Genomic DNA, 17,350 nt, shown 5'->3' with positions numbered 1-17,350 from the left:
GAAACACCTTACTGCCCCATATGAGGTGACAGCCTCCAGAGAGAACTCAATTAGCAACATGTCTCCCCCCGGCCAGGGGTCGATGCAGAGGCTTGTTCCAGGAGGCCTCGGAGATCAGCCTGGTCATGCAGAGCAACAGGGAGAGAGAGTGGCATCTGCCCCAACACAGATTTGCTTAATTGAGTTTGACTCCCACAATTGCAGGCTAATAATGCCTTTTGAATAGTGCCAGTAAAAGACTTGCAGCACGTGCAGTTGCACTGTACTCCCATGTGTTGTCAGCTGGCCCAGTCGCTAGCCAGTGACAAACACAGAGGGCGAGGGTAATTGCCAGTGGACTTTGGTTAAGCAGAAGTTATTGAATCCTTAATAGGACCCCAGGAGACCGCGGAATCAATAATGGCAGAATTAATGGGCAAGGCGCGATGAGAATGTCAGGGCCACGGGGGGCGTATGTGGCCTTTGAGCCTGACTCCACCGCTGATACGATGGCGCTCTCCCTGAGCGCTTTGATGAGGCTTGACCTGTTTGTTTGTGTTTACTTGTTTGTTTTGAATGCGTAAGTCACTGTATTGTGTTGACAATTGCTGTGTTTGGGTCATTAGTCGCTTACCCTAGCATATCGAGGTCATCTTTTGAATTATACAAATATTGTTACATAGTATTTGATCAAATGTAGTTAAATATGAGTGATCTCATTGATTTCCATGCTATAATAAGAACACCATATAAAACATATTAACGTCTATTATCTGACGAAGTGATCTTCTAAATTGTACATAGGTAGATTACACAGCCTTCGGTCTAAACTGATCTAAACTAAAGTACTGAAAGTGGTTGCATTAACACACTCCCAGTCTTTGAAAGTGTCATTTAAAAAAAATAAGAAAATAACTACTCCAGGTTCATGAGAATATGCATGTAACATATGCCTTGTTCCTTGCTGGTTTAATTCTAGACCCCATAGTACAATATTTCTTTATTATTTATCTTTATTCAGTCTGTCCAAGGAACACACCTACAGTGTATCAAGATGCCTACTACTATTTAGTTTGCTCACTGTGGTCATGTGAGGTAAAAAAAAAGGGTACCATGTACAGTCACCTCAAATTATTGACACCCTTGATAAAGATGAGTGAAAAGAAGGTATAGAATAAACACAAATGCTGAGCAATATATACTGTGTGTGTGTGTGTGTGTGTGTGTGTGTGTGTGTGTGTACATACAGTGGGGAGAACAAGTATTTGATACACTGACGATTTTGCAGGTTTTCCTACTTACAAAGCATGTAGAGGTCTGTAATTTTTTATCATAGGTACACTTCAACTGTAAGAGACAGAATATAAAACAAAAATCCAGAAAATCACATTGTATGTAATTTTTTAAGTAATTAATTAGCATTTTATTGCATGACATAAGTATTTGATCACCTACCAACCAGTAAGAATTCCAGCTCTCACAGACCTGTTAGTTTTTCTTTAAGAAGCCCTCCTGTTCTCCACTCATTACCTGTATTAACTGCATCTGTTTGAACTCGTTACCTGTACAAAAGACACCTGTCCACTCAATCAAACAGACTCCAACCTCTCCACAATGGCCAAGACCAGAGAGCTGTGTAAGGACATCAGGGAAAAAATTGTAGACCTGCACAAGGCTGGGATGGGCTACAGGACAATACGCAAGCAGCTTGGTGAGAAGGCAACAACTGTTGGCGCAATTATTAGAAAATGGAAGAAGTTCAAGATGACGGTCAATCACCCTCGGTCTGGGGCTCCATGCAAGATCTCACCTCGTGGGGCATCAATGATCATGAGGAAGGTGAGGGATCAGCCCAGAAATACACGGCAGGACCTGGTCAATGACCTGAAGAGAGCTGGGACCACAGTCTCAAAGAAAACCATTAGTAACACACTACGCCGTCATGGATTAAAATCCTGCAGCGCACGCCAGGGCATGTCCAGGCCCGTCTGAAGTTTGCCAATGACCATCTGGATGATCCAGAGGAGGAATGGGAGAAGGTCATGTGGTCTGATGAGACAAAAGTAGAGCTTTTTGGTCTAAAATCCACTCGAAGAATGATGGGTACAGCCCCAAGAGCACCATCCCAACCGTAAAGCATGGAGGTGGAAACATCATTCGTTGGGGATGCTTTTCTGCAAAGGGGACAGGACGACTGTACCGTATTAAGGGGAGGATGGATGGGGCCATGTATCGTGAGACAACCTCCTTCCCTCAGTAAGAGCATTGAAGATGGGTCGTGGCTGAGTCTTCCAGCATGACAACGACCCGAAACACACAGCCAGGGCAACTAAGGAGTGGCTCCATAAGAAGCATCTCAAGGTCCTGGAGTGGCCTAGCCAGTCTCCAGACCTGAACCCAATAGAACATCTTTGGAGGGAGCTGAACCCAGCGACAGCCCCAAAACCTAAAGGATCTGGAGAAGGTCTGTATGGAGGAGTGGGCCAAAATCCCTGCTGCAGTGTGTGCAAACCTGATCAAGAACTACAGGAAACGTATGATCTCTGTAATTGCAAACAAAGGTTTCTGTACCAAATATTAAGCTCTGCTTTTCTGATGTATCAAATACTTATGTCATGCAATAAAATGCAAATTAATTACTTAAAAATCATACAATGTGATTTTCTGGATTTTTGTTTTAGATTCCGTCTCTCACAGTTGAAGTGTACCTATGATAAACAATTACAGAACTCTACATGCTATGTAAGTAGGAAAACCTGCAAAATCGGCAGCGTATCAAATACCTGTTCTCCCCACTGTATATACAGTTGAAGTTTACATACACTTAGGTTTGAGTCATTAAAACAAATTTTTCAACCAACCCACAAATTTCTTGTTAACAAACTATAGTTTTGGCAAGTCGGTTAGGACATCTACTTTGTGCATGGCACAAGTAATTTTTCCAACAATTATTTACAGACAGATTATTTCACTGATAATTCACTGTATCACAATTCCAGTGGGTCAGAAGTTTACATACACTAAGTTGACTGTGCCTTTAAACAGCTTGGAAAATTCCAGAAAATTATGTCATGGCTTTAGAAGCTTCTGATAGGCTAATTGACATAATTTGAGCCAATTGGAGGTGTACCTGTGGATGTATTTCAAGGCCTACCTTCAAACTCAGTGCCTCTGTCAGGATGGTGTATTGGAGGCAAAGTCAAGTGCAGGAGAGCAGATATTAATGAACAAGCGCACTTTTATTATAGTTCCAAAAAACTATATAAAAACTATATAAAGAAAGAAATGCGCTCAAAAAACGGAACATAAAAATAGAGCGCGTAAACACCACCTAACATGAAAACAATTACACACAAAACATGATGGGAAACAGGGGGTTAAATACAAGTAGCTTAATTGGGGAAATGAAAACCAGGTGTGTATGGAAACAAGACAAGACAAATGGATATACAAAAAATGGAGCGGCGATGGCTAGAAAGCTGTTGACGTTGACTGCCGAATGCCGCCCGAACAAGGAGAGGGGCTGACTTCGGCAGAAGTCCGTGACAGTACCCCTCACTTGACGCATGGCTCCAGCGGCCAGCTGCGCGCCGATACTGGCCTGGAGGATGACCCGGAGGACGAGGCGCAGGGCGATCCGGCCAGCGATGGTGAAACTCACGCAGCAGTTCAGGATCCAAAACATCTGCAACCGGAACCCAGCACCTCTCCTCCAGCCCGTACCCCTCCCACTCCACGAGGTACTGAAGGCCCCCCACGAACGATGTATGCCGGTGCCCCTCGATGTCCAAAGGGGGCGGAGGGACCTCCTGCAGCTCAGATTCCTGGAGCGGACTAGCCACCACCGGCCTGTGGAGAGACACATGGAACGAGGGGTTAAAACAATAATCAGAGGGAAGCTGTAAACTATAACATACCTCGTTCACCCTCCTCAGGACTTTAAATGGCCCCACAAACCGCAGACCCAGCTTCCCGACAGGGCAGGAGGAGGGGCAGGTCACGGGTCGAGAGCCAGACCCGGTCCCCCGGTGCCTGGTTGACTCTCTCTACCCGCCTGTTACTCTCGGGGTGAAAACCTGAGGTAAGGCTAATCGAGACCCCCAGACATTCCATGAACACCTTCCAAACTCTCGACGTGAACTGGGGACCCCGATCAGACACTATATCCTCAGGCACCCCGTAGTGCCGGAAGACGTGTGTAAACAGGGCCTCCGCAGTCTGTAGGGCCGTAGGGAGACCAGGCAGAGGGAGGAGACGACAGGACTTAGAAAAATGCTCCACAACGACCAGGATATGGTATTTCCCTGTGAGGGGGGAAGATCCGTTAGGAAATCCACTGACTGATGTGACCAAGGTCGTTGTGGAACAGGTAAGGGATGTAACTTATCTCTGGCCAGGTGTCTTGGGGCCTAACACTGGGCACACACCGAGCAGGAGGAGACATAAAACCTCACGTCCTTAGCCAAAGTGGGCCACCAGTACTTCCCAGTCAGACAGCGGACCGTCCGCAATGTCCGCATCCAGATCCCACACGACCAGCGTCACCAGGCAGGAGGCCGGGAGTATGGGAGTTTGATCCATGGGCCGCTCCTCTGTGTCATACAGCCGGGACAGTGCGTCTGCCTTCTTATTCTGGGAACCTGGTCTGTAGGACAGGGTAAACACAAAAAGGGTAAAGAACATGGCCCACCTTGCCTGACGAGGATTCAGTCTCCTCGCTGCCCCGATGTGCTCCAGGTTGCGGTGGTCAGTCCAGATGAGAAAAGAATGTTTAGCCCCCTCAAGCCAATGTCTCCATGCTTTCAATACTTTAACCACAGCAAAAAACTCCCGGTCCCCCACTTCATACATACGCTCCGCTGGGCTGAGCTTTTTTGAGAAGAAAGCACAAGGGCGGAGTTTCGGTGGCGTGCCCGAGCGCTGTGAGAGCACGGCTCCTATCCCAGCCTCGGACTCGTCCACCACCACTATGAATTCCAAAGAGGGATCCGGATGGGCCAGCATGGGAGCCGAAGTAAGCAGAGCTCTTATTTCCCCAAAAGCCCTGTCCGCCTCAACCAACCACCAACACTTACAGGACCCCCCTTCAGCAGTGAGGTAATGGGCGCAGCAACCTGGCCAAAACCCCGGATAAATGGCAAACCCTAAAAATTGCTGCATCTCCTTTACCGTGGTGGGTCGGCCAATTACACACGGCTGCAATGCGGTCACTCTCCATCTCCCCCCCTGATTTGGAAATGCGATACCCTAGGAAGGAGATGACCTGCTGAAAGAACAGGCATTTCTCAGCCTTGACGTACAGGTCATGCTCCAGCAGTCGTCCAACTACCTTGCGCACCAAGGACACATGCTCGGCATGTGTAGCGGAGTAAATCAGAATGTCATCGATATACACCACTACACCCTGCTCATGCAGGTCCCTGAAAATCTCATCGACAAAGGATTGGAAAACTGATGGAGAATTCATCAACCCATACGGCATGACTAGGTACTCATAATGCTCTCTGGTGGTACTGAACGCTGTCTACCACTCGTCTCCCTCCCGGATACGCAACAGGTAATACGGACTCCTGAGATCCAGTTTCGTGAAGAAGTGCGCCCCATGCATTGGCTCAATCGCCGTGGCGATAAGAGGTAGCGGGTAACTATACTTCACCGTGATTTGATTGAGACCTCTATAGTCAATGCACGGGCGTAAACCTCCATCCTTCTTCACAAAAAATAAACTCGAGGAGGCGGGTGAAGTAGAGGGCCGAATGTACCCCTGACGCAGGGATTCAGAGACATATGTATTCATAGCCACTGTCTACGCTTGCGAATGGGGATACACATGACTCCTCGGAAGCACAGCGTCTGCCAGGAGATTTATCACACAATCCCCCTCGTCAATGAGGTGGTAATTTAGTCGCCTTCTTTTTACAGGAGGCGAGAGCCAAATCGGCATATTCTGGGGGGGATGTGCACGGTAGAGACCTGGTCTGGACTTTCCACCGTGGTAGCACCAACAGAAGCCCCTACATCGCTCCATGAGCACTCTCGCGACCACCCCGTGAGAGCACTCTGTTGCCAGGAAATAGTGGGGTTATGTGGAGCCAACCAAGGAAGGCCTGGTACCACAGGAAACGCAGGAGAGTCAATGAGAAAGAGACTAATTCTCTCCTTATGACTCCCCTGCCTAACCATTGGGCAAGGAGATGGTGGCCTCCTTGATTAGCGTATCCCACTGGAACTCTCTCCGGATGGAACGAATGGAGATAACCCCAGTTGTACTGGTCGGGGCACTGGAGAGACTTCCTGTCTCTCCCAGCGGTCCATGGTCTGGACAACGCGATCCATTATGGCACCAAGATGTTGTAACATGGCCGAATGTTCCTGGACGCGCTCCTCGACTCCTCTAACCAGGGTACCAGGGAGGATGGCCTTATTTGGTAAAAGACCAAGTCCATATTATGGCAAAAACAGCTCAAATAAACAAAGAGAAACGACAGTCCATCATTACTTTAAGACATTAAGGTCAGTCAATACGGATTTTTTTGTTGTTGATGAAACTAGCTCTCAAAGGGCATCCCGGGTGGCGCAGTGGCTAAGGGAGCTATACTGCAGTGCCAGCTGGTGCCACCAGAGACTCTGGGTTTGCGCCCAGGCTCTGTCGTAACCGGCCGCAACCGGGAGGTCCGTGGGGCGACGCACATTTGGCTTAGCGTTGTCCGGGATAGGGAGGGCTTGGCCGGTAGGGAAATCCTTGTCTCATCGCGCACCAGCGACTCCTGTGGCAGGCCGGGCGCAGTGCGTGCTAACCAAGGTTGCCAGGTGCACGGTGTTTCCTCCGACACATTTGTGCGGCTGGCTTCCGGGTTGGATGGCGCTGTGTTAAGAAGCAGTGCGGCATGGCTTGGTTGGGTTGTGTATCGGAGGACGCATGACTTTCAACCTTCGTCTCTCCCGAGCCCGTACGGGAGTTGTAGCGATGAGACAAGGTAGTAGCTACTAAAACAACTGGATACCACGAAATTGGGGAGAAAAAGGGGTAAAAAATTTAAAAATATATATATATAAAAAAAACAGAGTTCATTAGAGTTACCAGCCTCAGAAATTGCAGCCCAAATAAATGCTTCACAGAGTTCAAGTAACAGACACATCTCAACATCAACTGTTCAGAGGAGAATGTGTGAATCAGGCCTTCATGGTCGAACTGCTGCAAAGAAACCACTACTAAAGGACACCAATAAGAAGAAGAGACTTGCTTAGGCCAAGAAACACGAGCAATGGATATTAGACCGGTGGAAATTTGTCCTTTGCTCTGGAGCCCAAATTGGAGATTTTTGGTTCCAACCACCGTGTCTTTGTGAGACGCCATGTGGGTGAACGGATGATCTCTGCATGTGTATTTCCCACCGTAAAGCATGATGGAAGATGGTGTGGGGGTGCGTTGCTGGTGACACTGTCTGTGATTCATTTAGAATTCAAGGAACACTTAACCAGCATGGCTACCACAGCATTCTGCAGCGATGCGCCTTCCCATCTGGTTTGCGCTTAGTGGGACTTTCATTTGTTTTTCAACAGGACAATGTCCCATCACACCTCCAGGCTGTGTAAGGGCTATTTTACCAAGAAGAAGAGTGATGGAGTGCTGCATCAGATGACCTAGCCTACACAATCCCCCGACCTCAACCAAATTGAGATGGTTTGGGATGAGTCGGACCACAGAGTGAAGGAAAAACAGCCAACAAGTACTCAGCATTTGTGGGAAATCCTTTATGACTGTTGGAAAAGCATTCCAGATGAAGCTGGCTGAGGGAATGCCAAGAGAGTGCAAAGTTTTACTGTCTTTGCTACTATTCTACAATGTAGAAAATAGTACAAATAAAGAAAACCCCTTGAATGTGTATTTCAGGTATGAAGGTAAGACCCAAATGCAGACCACGTAGTTTAATATTCCAACAGGGACAGGAAATAGACAGCTCAAGGCAGGCAGGGGTCAGTAAACCAGAGGTGGGGCAATGGTACCGGGTGTCAGGCAGTCTCAGGGTCAGGGTAAGGCAGAGGTCGGTAATCCAGAGGGGGACAAAGGTACAGGTCGGTAGGCAGGCTTAGAGTCAAGGGCAGGCAGAGTGGTCAGGCAGGTGGGCTCAGAGTCAAGATTGGCAAGGGTCAAAACCAGGAGGGTGAGAAAAGAGAGACTGGAAAAGCAGAAGCTGAGACACAAAACACTGCTTGACTTGAAGAAACAAGACGAACTGGCAACAGACAAACAGAGAACACATGTATAAATACACAGGGGATAATGGGGAAGATGAGCCACACCTGGAGGGGGGTGGGGACAATCACAAAGACAGGTGAAAAAGATCAGGGTGTGACAGAGTAGGTATTTGAAAACTTTTGACCGGTAATGTATTTATATATAAACTATAATATATATAAACAAAAAAAGAAAAGTCCTCTGAGCTGCGTTTATTTTCAGCAAACTTAACATGTGTAAATATTTGTATGAACATAACAAGATTCAACAACTGAGACATTAACAAGTTAGACAGACATGTGACTAACAGTAATGGAATAATGTGTCCCTGAACAAAGGGGGAGTCAAAATCAAAAGTAACAGTCAGTATCTGGTGTGGCCAGCTGCATTAAGTACTGCTGTGTATCTCCTCCTTGTGGACTGCACCAGATTTGACCAGTTCTTGCTGTGAGATGTTACCCCACTCTTCCACCAAGGCACCTGCAAGTTCCCGGACATTTCTGGGGGGAATGGCTCTAGCCTTCACCGTTCGATCCAACAGGTCCCAGACGTGCTCAACGGGATTGAGATCCGGGCTCTTCGCTGACCATGGCAGGACACTGACATTCCTGTCTTGCAGGAAATTACGAACAGAACGAGCAGTATTGCTGGTGGCATTGTCATGCTGGAGGGTCATGTCAGGATGAGCCTGCAGGACGGGAATCACAATAGGGAGGAGGATGTCTTCCCTGTAATGCACAGTGTTAAGATTGCCTGCAATGACAACAAGCTCAGTCCGAGGAGGCTGTGACACACCGCCTCAGACCATGATGGACCTTCCACCTCCAAATCGATCCCGCTCCAGAGTACAGGCCTAGGTATAACGCTCATTCCTTCGACGATAAACGCGAATCTGACCATCACCCCTGGTGAGACAAAACCACGACTCATCAGTGAAGAGCACTTTTTGCCAGTCCTGTCTTGTCCAGCGACGGTGGGTTTGTGCCCATAGGTGACGTTGTTGCCGGTGATGTCTGGTGAGGACCTGCCTTACAACAGGCCTACAAGCCATCAGTCCTGCCTCTCTTAGCCTATTGCGGACAGTCTGAGTACTAATGGAGGGATTGTGCGTTCCTGGTGTAACTCGGGTAGTTGTTGTTGCCATCCTGTACCTGTCCCGCAGGTATGATGTTTGGATGTACCGATCCTGTGCAGGTGTTGTTACACGTGGTCTGCCACTGCGAGGATGATCAGCTGTCTGTCCTGTCTCCCTGTAGAGCTGCCTTAGGCGTCTCACAGTACGGACATTGCAATTTATTGCCCTGGCAACATCTGCAGTCCTCATGCCTCCTTGCAGCATGCCTAGGGCACGTTCACGCAGATGAGCATGGACCCTGGGCATTTTTCTTTTGTGGTTTTTCAGAGTCAGTAGAAAGGCCTCTTTAGTGTTCTAACTTTTCAGAACTGTGACCTTAATTGCCTACCATCTGTAAGCTGTTAGTGTATTAACAATCGTTCCACAGGTGCGTGTTCATTAATTGTTTATGGTTCATTGAACAAGCATGGGGAACAGTGTTTAAACCCTTTACAAGGAAGATCTGTGAAGATATTTGGACTGTTACAAATTATCTTTGAAAGACAGGGTACTGAAAAGGGGACGTTTCTTTTTTTGCTGACTTTATATATGTTAATACACATATACACATTTCCACAGGTGTGCTTTCGGAAGGTAAATCAGACCCCTAGACTTTTTCCACATTTTGATACGTTACAGCCTCATTATAAAATTGATTAAATAAATTAAAAATCTCATCAATCTACACATAATACCCCATAATGACAAAGTGAAAATAAGTTTTTGGACATTTTTGCGAATGTGTTAAAAATATAAGCAGAAATACCTTATTTACATAAGTATTCAGACCTTTTACTATGAGACTAGAACTTGATTTCTACAACTTGATTGGAGTCCACCTGTGGTAAATTTTATTGATTGGACAGCAGTTGGAAAGGAACACACCTGTCTATATAAGGTCCCACAGTTGACAGTGCATGTCAGAGCAAAAACCAAGCCATGAGGTCGAAGGAATTGTCCGTAGAGCTCCAAGACAGGATTGTGTCGAGGTACAGATCTGGGGAAGGGTACGAAAAAATGTCTGCAATATTGAAGGTCCCCAAGCACACAGTGGCCTCCATCATTCTTAAATTAAATAAGTTTGGAACCACCAAGACTCTTCCTAGAGCTGGCCGCTTGATTAAACTGAGCTATCGGGGGAGAAGGGCCTTGTCAGGGAGGTGAACAAGAACCCGTTTGGTCACTCTGACAGAGCTCCAGAGTTCCTCTGTGTAGATGGGAGAACCTTTCAGAAGGACAACCATCTCTGCAGCACTCCACCAATCAGGCCTTTATGGTAGAGTGCCCAGATGGAAGCCACTCCTCAGTATAAGGCACATGACAGCTTGCTTGGAGTTTGTCAAAGGGCACCTAAAGGCTCTCAGACAATGAGAAACAAGTACCAGTCAAAGGTTTGGACACTATTTTCTACATTGTAGACTAGTAGTGAAGAAATCAAAACTATGAAATAACACATATGGAATCATGTAGTAACCAAAAAAGTGTTCAACAAATTACATTTTTCAAAGTAGCCACCCTTTGCCTTGATGACAGCTTTGCACACTCTTGGTATTCTCTCTATTTTGAATGTTTTGATGTCTTCACTATTATTCTTTTGACTGGTACTGTATGCATATATACATATATGTGAGTATATATATGTATATGTGAGTGCTGCGGAGATGGTTGTCCTTCTGGAAGGTTCTGGAAGGTTCTTCCCATCTCCACAGAGGAAGCCTGGAGCTCTGTCAGAGTCACCATCTGTGCTTTGTCACCTCCCTGACCAAGGCCCTTCTCTTCTGATTGCTCAGTTTGGCTGGGCGGCCAGATCTTGGAAGAGTCTTGGTGGTTCCAAACTTCTTCCATTTAAGATTGATGCAGGCCACTGTGTTCTTGGGGACCTTCAATGCTGCATAAATGTTTTGGTGCTCTTCCAATGATCTGTGTTTTGTCTACGGACAATTCCTTCGACCTCATTGCTTGGTTTTTGCTCTGACAATAATTTTAAATGTTGTAACCTTTATTTAACTAGGCAAGTCAGTTAAGAACAATTTCTTATTTACCATGACGGCCTACCCCGACAAAACCCTAACAACGCTGGGCCAATTGGATGATCAATGGAAACAGGATACACCTGAGCTCAATTTCGAGTCTCATAGCAAAGGGTCTGAATACTTATGTAAATAAGATATTTCTGTTTTTATTTTTAATAAATTTGCCTATGTTTCTTAAAATGTGTTTTTGCTTTGTCATTATGGGGTGTTGTATATTGCTGAGTTAAAAGTTATTTAATCAATTTTAGAATAAAGCTGTAACGTAACAAAATGTGGAAAGAGTGAAGGGGTCTGAATACTTTCCGAATGCACTACATACTGCACTCTAACTACAGTTACAGTGTACTGCAGTTATACTGCACTTTAATTGCAATATTTTTTCATAGGGCATTATGTATTGAAAGGTCAAAGGGATAGAGATTTTAGTGAGATAAAAATGCAAAGACTATGTCAGTCAAAATATGTTTTTGTTACACTAAAAGCTTTAAGTTAAGATGACTTGTGGGAGAAGCAAAAGGTAAACTAAAATTACTGTGTTCTACAATAATAAAACCAAGCCATCGCTTCAACTAATTTTATATTTTTTGCTTACTCCCATATTCAAGGCTCCTTATTCACAGCCCATATGTTTACACACATTTAAAGGGATAGTTCAGCCAAATTACAAAATGTAATTTGATCCTTACCTTGAAAGCAGTTTACCGACAAGGAGATACAGCAATCAACACTTTGGTTTTACTTCTTTCACGGTAAGGAAACAAATGTACTGAACACAAACATGAATGCAGCATGCAACAATTTCAACCATTTTTACTGAATTACAGTTCATATAAGGAAATCAGTCAATTTAAATGAATTAAGCCCTAATCCCTGGATTTCACATAACTGGGCAGGGGCGCAGCCATGGGAGGGCCTGGGAGAGCAACTTGGGAGCCAGCACCACCCACTGGGGAGCCAGGCCCAGCCAATCAGAATGAGTTTTTCCCCCACAAAGGGGCTTTATTACAGACAGAAATACTCCGTTTATATTCAGTTTCATCAGCTGTTGGCTGGTTTCAGACGATCCCGCAGGTGAAGAAGCCGGATGTGGAGGTCCTGGGCTGGCGTGGTTACACGTGATCTAAGGTTGTGAGGCCGGTTGGACACACTGCCAAATTCTCTAAAATTACTTATGGTAGAGGCTTATGATAGAGAATGAACATTCAATTAGCTGGCAACCATTCTGGTGAACATTCCTACAGTCAGCATGCCAATTGCACGCTCCCTCAAAACTTGAGACATCTGTGGCATTGTGTTGTGTGACAAAACTGCACATTTTAGAGTGGCCTTTAATTGTCCCCAGTACAAGGTGCACCTGTGTAATGATCATGCTGTTTAATCAGCTTCTTGATATGCCACACCTGTCAGGTGGATGGATTATGTTGACAAATGAGAAATGCTCACTAACAGGAATGTATAACTAATTTGTACACAAAATTTGAGAGAAATAAACTTTTTGTGTATATGGAACATTTATTTTATTTCAGCTCAAGGAACATGGAACCAACACTTTACATGTTGTGTTTATATTTGTGTTCAGTATACATAAAAATTGAGCTGAACGATCCCTTGCACCATCCTCATTGGGTTAATAAAAAGGTGAAATGTTGACATTGGAGCAATCACTAGAGACTGCTTAACAATTAACCAGCATAATGCAACATGGTGACATAAAATACAATGTCAGTCTTTGCAACAGTCTTTTGTCAGCCAGACTAAAAAGGAAAATAATAACTTTCCACTGTTGGCCAACTTCGATGGACTTTTAAAGCACCCACCCATCAATCATTATTAGGCCTAATGATGTCCCCATTTTGACACTCCAGAATCAGTGTTGGAAAATAGCCCTGGAAAGAGGAGCAACATGGAGCAAGATAGCTTTTCTCTCATATAATTTGCGACCGCAAATTGCAAATCAGAGGCCGTAATAATGTACAAAGTCAAGTTTGGTGAGGGAGAAAATGGAAAAAATATATGGCTGTGTCCCACCCTAATGGATATCCTTGTAGTCGGGAGAAAATGGGACCCAATAATGTCTTCTTAATGTCCGCCAGCGGTGTTTCAGGGAACGTATTTCTGCAAGCAATCACTTAATGGGACCAGCAAATGTTGACAAAATGGACAAGCACTGAGCTATTTCTGGGTTTGACAGACGGAATGAATCTTTGGCTCTTGCAAGGAGAAAAGGAAACAAGCAACAGGGGAAAAAAAGGAAAAACAAAAACCTTTCACGATCCATTCGCCTCCGGTGTGTGTAATGTTTGTGTGCCGCTAAAGTGCAGACAGTGACAGGAATTACAATTATTTCATTATGGGGGAAATGAAAAGACTTAAGTGTTGTGATTTCTGCAGTCTTTCATAGATCAATCTAATGTGCGCTCACATTGGAAATAAACCAAAATGGAAGAGGGAGAGTGAAGCAGCGTCTCCTTAAATCACGCAATTAAAATGCCAAATTAGTTTCTTGATATATTCATTTAAGTGGTTAAGTGGAAGGGTTTCTCTCCCCATCCGTGATGTTGTCTAGCAGACGTGGGGGGAGCATCGTCTGCATGCTCTTTTGATTAAAGCCACCGCTTAAATGCTAAGAAAGACGCTGAAAGCACTTGCCGTCCAAATTAGCCATCCGAAGGCTTCAAAATCCAATTCTAAAGAGTTGATTTAAGCATTTAGGCAGAATGCGGCTGGCAACTTAAAGGATTCAGGAACATTTTGCCAGCTGCATTCAACAGCTTTTAGAGGTCATGGCTGGCATAAGGGTTTTACGGTTTGACATCTTGCGAGTGCAATGCAAAGTGAGGACAGTGAATACAGTGAGGTTAAGTCATTTAATATGTATCCCCACCTCGTATAATAAGGTCAAAATAATATCATCATAGCCACAATTTGATAACAATAGAATATTAGGTTTTATTCCTTAACTGGGAATTGCATAGGCCAACACTGAATACATTTTCAGTTTACAACAATGTAGCATCCAATGTTTTAATCAACAGTGCCTGTGTATCACTTCCTACATTTTCTCATCAATGAGCAATGCTCATGAAAAATGCTGCAACATGTTTATCAGTAGTTGTCATGATCTGGAAGATAAAAAAAATCTAATCTGATATATGCAAAGTAGGTTCACTGTACAAAATGATTTGTAGTCTCAACTAACTCATTTAAGTTTTGTGCTGCTTCATATTTTATTTGTAAGTTTTGTGAAATATTAAGTTATCCTAACTTACACTAAATCTATATTCACTCATTAAACAAAAAAGGGTATCGAGGATGGGAGTGATGTTGACCAGTCCTCTGTGAACACAGGGGCTAGGAGGCTCAATGTCAAGTGCCAGTATAATGGCCACTGGTCAAAGATTGACAGACAGAATGGTCAGACCGGGGAAGCACAGTGCCTTCAGAAAGTGTTCACACTCCTTGACTTGTCCACATTTTGATGTGTTACAGTCTGAATGTAAAATGTATTACATTTAGATTTTGTGACACTGGCCTACACACAATACCCCATAATGACAAATTGGAATTGTTTTTTTATGTTTAAACATTTATTACAAATGAAAAGCTGGAGTTAATAAGTATTCAACCCCTTTGTTAAACCAAGCCTCGATAAGTTCAGGAGTAAAATTGTGCTTAACAAATCACATAATAAGTTGCATGGACTCTGTGTGCAATAATAGTGTTTGACATGATTTTTGAATGACTACCTCATCTCTGTAGCCCACACATACAATTATCTGTGAGGTCCCTCAGTCGAGCAGTGAATTTCAAACACAGATTCAACCACAAAGACTAGGGAGATTTTCCAATGCCTCACCAAGAAGGGCACCTATTGGTAGATAGGTAAAAAAAAAAAACAGACGTCGAATATCCCTTTGAGCACGGTGAAGTTATTGATTACACTTTGGATGGTATATCAACACAGTTGCTGGAGAGGAAGGAAACTGCTCAGGGACATTACCATGAGGCCAATGGTGATGTTAATACAGTTATAGAGTTTAATGGCTATGATAGGAGAAAACTGATGATGGATCAACAACATTGTAGTTATTACAAAATACTAACCTAATTGACAGGGTGAAAAGAAGGAAGCCTGTATAGAATAATATTTTGAACCTATAAAGGCTTCCTTTTCCCTCTGTCAAAACATGCATCCTTTTTACAACATGGGCCTAAAGTAATAATGCAAAAAATGTGGCAAAGTAATTTACTTTTTGTCCTGAATACAAAGTGTTCTGTTTGGGGAAAGTCCAATACAACACATTACTGAGTACCACTCTCCATATTTTCAAGCATAGTGGTGGCTGCAGTATTTCAGGATAAAAATTTGACCTGGTTCAGTAAGCTTTCGCCAGAGACTGAGAAATGAATTCACCTTTCAGCAGGACAATAACCTAAAACAGAAGACCAAATCTACACTGGAGTTGTTTACCAAGAAGACAGTGAACGTTCCCGAGTGGCCAAGTTACAGTTTTCACTTAAATCTACTTGAAAATCAATGGCAAGACCTGAAAATGGTCAACAACCAGTTTGACAGAGCTTGAAGAATTAAAAAAATAATAATGGACAAATGTTGCACAATCCTTCGACACTTACCCAGAAAGACTCACGGTTGCAACCGCTGCCAAAGGTGCTTCTACAAAGTATTGACTTAGCGGTGTTAATACTTATGTAAATTTATATTTCTGCATTTAATTTTCAATAAATGTGCAATTTTTTCTAAAAACATATTTTCACTGTCATTGTAGGGTATTGTGTGTAGATGGGTGAGAAAAATTCAGGCTGTAACAACAAAATGTGGAATAAGTCAAGGGGTATGAATTCTTTCTGAAGGCACTATATACTGTATGGCTGGGGGTGTTAGGCAGAGCGAGGCAAGCCAACAGACTGCACATCAAGAGGACATACAAGCCAATGGCATTGTAATGGACATGTGAATGTGAATCTCAGTCAAATAATATTTTTTTAATTGCTCATGGAACCATTAATGTTATGAACCTCTTAACATTTTGTGTGCTCTTTCCCCAGCTTGCCAATTTGTACTGCCCCTGAACTCCACATACATACATGTGTGCTTTCCATAACAAAATGAATCCGACATAAGCCAGATGGATTTGATGAAGATGGGTTTTTTCTTCCAGCAAAGAGGCATATTGTCCACGTTGATGGTGCAAGATGATATAAAATACCCTCCTGGCTGCTGAGTTGAAATGGAAGAAAATAGGCAGGGGTCTATAAAAATGAAGTTGGAAGTAAGTACGCCACTCACATCTATGGGGGAAAAACATATTTTCCAGGGACATGTTGTAGACATCGATTGGTCTGAGCAACTTGCTGTAATGGAGGTAATGGAGCTACTCTTCTCCTTTCATCTTCAGGGCGAGTGTGTGGCGAGGCGAGGGAAGGCCCAACAGGAGAGGCATATCAGTCGTAATGGACATGCATGAATATATGGGGGGAAAACAAACCCTTATTCTAATAAGCTAATAGTCTAGCTGGTTTGTGTGTGTGTAAGCTGTCCTGATGGTGAATGATACAGAGGAAATGTGCTTTGATGATAGGGGCAGTTTGTATATTTTCCATGCAGAGAGTTATAGGAAGATTTACTGATTCTCACGTGGGGATAGCTTTAGTGGTTGAGGAGAGCAATGTCACATTCTGATGCTTTTTCTCTTCTTTTTAAGAGTACAATTTAAAAGAGAACTGCATTAAATAAAGTAAGTCAAGTTAAAACCTGGAAAAAGTTTTGAATCGTGTTTTTTATTATACAGTCACAGATATTCATAACGTTTGACATTTCTTCAAATGTGCATTTTGTTTCTACAGGTAACATTATTTCTTTGAAATACCCTTTTATGTTTAATCTGCTGTAGACATTCTATACAAGATAAACCGATGTTGGGTGCCAAATTATTGGTGAATTTCCAGAAAAGGGGGCATAGTTCT

The sequence above is a fragment of the Oncorhynchus mykiss genome, chromosome 10 (assembly GCF_057628025.1).
Source record: "Oncorhynchus mykiss isolate SJ-2025 chromosome 10, ASM5762802v1, whole genome shotgun sequence".
Lineage (NCBI taxonomy): Eukaryota > Metazoa > Chordata > Actinopteri > Salmoniformes > Salmonidae > Oncorhynchus > Oncorhynchus mykiss.
Note: the sequence above shows the minus strand (reverse complement) of the source record.